This window comes from Camelus bactrianus, chromosome 7, assembly GCF_048773025.1.
Source record: "Camelus bactrianus isolate YW-2024 breed Bactrian camel chromosome 7, ASM4877302v1, whole genome shotgun sequence".
NCBI classification, from domain to species: domain Eukaryota; kingdom Metazoa; phylum Chordata; class Mammalia; order Artiodactyla; family Camelidae; genus Camelus; species Camelus bactrianus.
In genome coordinates this window covers 52,490,303-52,495,440 of record NC_133545.1, presented here as the reverse complement: position 1 = coordinate 52,495,440, position 5,138 = coordinate 52,490,303, and the positions used below count along the sequence as shown (strand labels likewise).

The following is a 5,138-nucleotide window of genomic DNA, read 5'->3' as shown; positions in this document are numbered from 1 at the left end:
GGGGGCACAGTGATGTAGTCGGGGGTGTCAAGGAGGCTTTTGATCAGTCAATTAGTCTGCTTGGGCTGCCGTAACAAAATACCATTAGTATTACCTATAGGTATTTATTTCTCACAGTTCCAGAAGTTTAGAAGTCCAAGATCAAGTGCTGGCATATTTGATTCCTTTCTTTCTTTTTGTGTTTTTTTTTTTTTTTTTCCCCAGGGGAAAGCAAGAACGCAGTCCCCCATTACCACAAATTACACAGTCGAGTTTCCCACATTTGGGGAAACTGTAGGAGTCAGCATATCCAGAGGGCAAGGATAAGCCTCCCCTGGGAAACCACTTTCATGACCATGGTGTCTCCTTCCCCTGCCGGGTAAGTATAGATTTAGTTTCTGATGAGACCTCTCTTCCTGGCTTGTAGAAGCCACCTTCTTGCTATGTCCTCTGCTTTTTCCCCTTCTTATAAGGCCACCAAGCTATCTGATTAGAAACTCACCTTTATGATCTCATTTAACCTTAATTACGTCCTAAAAGTCCCATCTCTAGATATAATCACATTGCCAGGAATACAGCTTCAACATATGTAGATTGCGGGGAACAGGTCACTCCATAGCAATCACAGAGTTAATTAGCTTCTTCACTCTTGCCAGATCTCCCCCATATTGGTGCTTTTATGCTGCTGCTCCCTCTGCTCTGCTTGGTTCACTGTTGCTCATCCACAGCTCAACTAATCATCATTTCTTCATGGAAGCTTTCCCTGATCTCTAAGATTAGGTGAAACCTCCTCATTATGCTCTTACTTTATGCTCTCAGGCTGCCATGTGCTTTCCTTTTGGAGCACTTCCATAATCGTCGGGTTATTTGTGCAAGTGTTTGCTCCAGGCCTGTTTTCCTATTTTGCCTCTGACATCCTTGGGGCCAATGGCTGTGCCTGATGTTCTCATCAGCGTATCTGCAATATTATCATTGCACCTGGTAGGTTGTAGGCAGCCATCAGAAGTTTCTCGAGTCAACATAAGGATGAAATATAAATCTGAGACTAACCTGGTTATAAAGGGCCAAATATTTTCCAAGCAGAGGTAACAGCATATGCAACAACTCTGAAATAGTTAGGATCTTACCTAAAGGGAGGCGTTTTGTAAAATAAAACTACAATGAGTGAAACATGGAGGGTGACAAGGGTGCAAAGCCTGGAAGGGATCTGATTCTGCAGGTTCTTATTCTTCATTTTTAGGGAATTTTGTCTTTTCGTCCTAAAAGAAATGAACAAATATTGAAGAATTTTAAGCAGGAAAATGATGCTTTCTTTTGCATGTTATTAGAATCTCTCTGGCTCCTAAGTGGGAAATGGTGGACAACAGCAAGATGGATATAAGGAGAACAGAGAGAGGTCTTATAAGAATCTAGAAAGGAAATAACTGAAACTGAACTGTGGTAGTGACAGAGAGATGCGGGACCAAGAATATTAAAAAATGCTTGAATGAGGATACACGATAGTTTATATTTAACCTATAGGAAGGCAGTCAAATATTTTTATTATAACTGACTAATGCTCTACTTTTGCAAACAGTAGGTCAACTTTCCATTTATGTCAAAACTATTCAACATACTCTGTTATGGTTAAGATTATTTAGTGCCAAGAAAATAGAGATGAGGAGTAGTAGTAATGTATGGAAAGTCAATCATTCGCTATTAAAATCCTTCAGGCATTCAATTTTATGGAAGTTCTGCAACCAGCTAAGAAAGAAACCAATTCATAAAGATGCATAAATGCACGTCATAATGTTTAGGGTATGCTCGCTTGTATTTTGCTGTATTAATAATAAATTCCAGAGCTTAAATCAATAGGTATATAAATTAGAGGTCCTTTACTGAGGGCTTTGTTTTATATAATCCTTTTGTAAAGTATGAGATGCTTAATTCCATTAAAAATGAAAAAACTCAGTGTGAAGCTTATAAAAACTCTAAATAATCAGAAAACATTGGTGAAGTTTTTGAAGGACATAAGCTGCTTTGGTTTCTTTTGTTTTTCCATTGACTTTCAGTCAACAGTTGGGAGTCAGGAATTTGCTTATTATTTTAAAGTTAATTTGAACAGTAGTTAAAGACTGGTAGAATGTATCTGCGTAATGAAACACTTAAGTCAAGATGGGTGACTAAACAGTCGGGTTTTTCACTACTCCTTTTGAAAAGCCTATTGAAATGCCCAAAATAAATACTAATAAAATAATAACTGTGCTAGTGGCCTCAACAGATTGCAAAGACTCAGGAAACAAGAGAACTGATGAATTAATAGAGTTGCCTGCACATTAAATACGGGGACAGTGTGACTGTGAAACAAGGTAACTTTAGACTGGTGAGTCCATGCTGCTCAAAGATAGGAACTAGCTTCAAAAGGTGAGCGTTCACCACAGAGCCCTGGAAACAACATCAGAAGGGGACAGAGGACCGTTTTGCTTTATGTGGTCTGCCAAACGGTGGCAAACAACTGTTCTTTCTCTAAATGCTGCTGGCTCCAGCGTTGGCCACGGCATCACCAAGTGGAGTATGGTTCACCAAATGAAATGTGGATGCTTTGATGTGGGAAACTCTAAAAAAAGAGCATTGAAGTTGTAGAAGTAGAGTACTGCCATAAGAAAAAGGGGACCCCAAAATAAGAAAGTGATCTATGAAAAGAAAATTCACCTGGCCATGGTCCTAGTAGTCTTTTTTTTTTTTTTTTTTTTTTTCCGCATCCCCCACCCCCTACCCCCTGGTCCTAGTAGTCTTGCTTTACATTTCTGTATCTCTTTTAGAAAAATTTTGTTAATTTTCACAAAAATAAACTGCTAGAATTTTGATATGGATTTTATTAATTGTATAGAAAAATTAAGAGAGAAATCACCTCTTTGCCTTATAAGCTTTCTAGCTACGAGCATCGTGTGACCTGCTATCTATTTAGGCTGATTCCTCTCTGTAACATTTTGTAGATTTCCACTGTAAAGTTCTTACACATATTTTGCATATTTTGAATATTCCCAAACATTGCCTATTTTTGACGCCAATTTAAATACTATCACTTAAAAATAACTCCTAAATAAATTGATTTTATTTGGAAATGCAGTAGGATTTTAAATATTGATCATTTGTCTAATACTAATAAGTTTAGCAGGGATGTAGTTGTATTTATTTTGTTTTGTTGTTGTTTTCTTATGGTGTTTTAAGACATCAATATTTACTGAGGTTAAGCATTAAGTTACTTTTACAGATGGTTTATCCTTTCACAGCATATGGAAACGATCTTTCAAATGTCCACCTGGTCAGGTCCAACTTCAGTTATAATTTAAGTAACAGGGCGTCAATTAAGAAAATTAAAATATAATAATCACATGATCTAATTCTAGAGGGTCTAAAGCAATAAAATTAGATATCCTAAAGTTACAGTAAAGCTATTTATATTCTGAAAACAGTATCTTAGAGTTTATAATTGTATAAAATTTCAAAAGAGTAAATGCAAAATCAATTAAGTAACACGTTAAACCAAAAAGGCATCCACCAGAATTAATTTAATTTAAAGAGAGAAAACAAATCAGATACCCTGCTGAGTGTGTAAATGTTTGGGATTTGGCTCCTGTCAGCCTCAGTCAGACCTACACATCACCCTGGATCCCTGAGCCTTTAATCGCATCCCTCCTGCTCTCCTGGGGACCCGATGAGAAAGGGTATTCTGGGCCACATGTGGAACAGTAGACACAAAGGGTCACTTGGAAAAAGTTGCATTTCAAACTCGAATTCAGCCAATTTTTGTGACCGTTTTCTTTCCATAGATAATTGAGCTTTCTCTTGGTCGAAATTACAGCCAACACATTTTCTTGAGCTCTTTTCTCTTGGGAATTGATTCACCTTGGACTGAAGGAAATGGAATATCCAATTGTTTCTCCAGGTCTTTGGCCGTCTTTCTACAGAAGCCAAGGTTCTGATCTACAAGGCTAATGTTTTCACATGCTATGTAGAGTTTCTCCTCCATTTCTAAGAACTAAATTCCCTCCTCCATTGATTTTCTGCAAAACTGCATTTTATCTTCTGATTTAGCCCAGGCAATGTCTGGAAGCAGGGGAAGCTTCTGAATCTCACTTCCAAACTGTGCATTTTCTCACTGCACAGAAAGGCGCCTGCTTTGTTTGGGGACTTGCTCTTTCTTTCATTTAAGTTTATTTAAGGAGACACTTAAGTTAACAGCATCAGTGAGCTTCTTCAAACTGACCTCTGACTGACAATCTTGGCTTCCATTTTTGATACCCTTTTTGTCCAGGGCCAACTTGTCATCATTGTGTAATCTTCTCTAAAGAGAGCAGGTAAGTTTATCACCTTAATCTTATAGCTCACCTCCTGTTCCCTTTGTTTGTCAATGTTTTCTATAATTTTTTTTCCCTGTTACTTCAATTTTTGTACTCTTTTTCTTTTCAGCATCTTTTTTGGGCAAAGAGCTAAGCCACTTTAAAAACCTACCTGAAGCTGAACATTTTCATCAAAGTTATTAACCATTTCTTCCTGATTCTGTTCAGTAAGTATTCTTCTGAAATGACTTCCAGATATTTTAGGCCTCAGTCATCTGAGACTAGGGAGCTGGATGCCTCCTTTGAGTGACTGTGTCTGTCCTTCAAGACTAGCCATCATGTCCTGAAATGAGCTTTTTGGCAACTCTGTTTTTCTGTTTTTGATTGAGAAAGTCCACTGTATCCCACAGGGAAAAGGTAGACCTGTCTGCATCTCTACGAAGTACTACCAAATACAGATTTTGTAACTTCAAGGGACTGGCCTCCACTGCAGGTGACCTGAGGGCTTCAAAGGTGTATATAGTGGGTCGAAAATTCTCACTGACTTTAAGTGACTCTCCGACTCGAGCAGCAAGTCAAAATTTCCAAGGGAAAAATCAAGTACATTTGAGTTTCATGTCTATAATCGAGACACCACCATCAGAACACTGCACAGCTACCACAAGCCTGGCTGGAAAGACATTTTTTGTGTGACTATTCAGCAGGGCATGTCCCCTGTGGCTCCAGTGGTCACTGCCTCTGGCCAGCACCCTGGGGGTTACAACGTCCCGCAGAGAGCCCTGGAGTATTACACCTTGGAATGAGTCCCTGACAACTAGGACAGACCATCAGGGGGGC

At 38.7% G+C, this 5,138-nt stretch overlaps 1 non-coding gene across 1 annotated transcript; it reads right to left on the bottom strand.

Moving 5' to 3' along the window:
• Nucleotides 1-201: 201 nt before the first annotated feature.
• LOC123611910 (U1 spliceosomal RNA) lies at nt 202-366 on the bottom strand. The gene has a single exon (XR_006719009.2). It is a non-coding gene; the product is annotated as a U1 spliceosomal RNA (small nuclear RNA).
• Between the last annotated feature and the right edge of the window lie 4,772 nt (nt 367-5,138).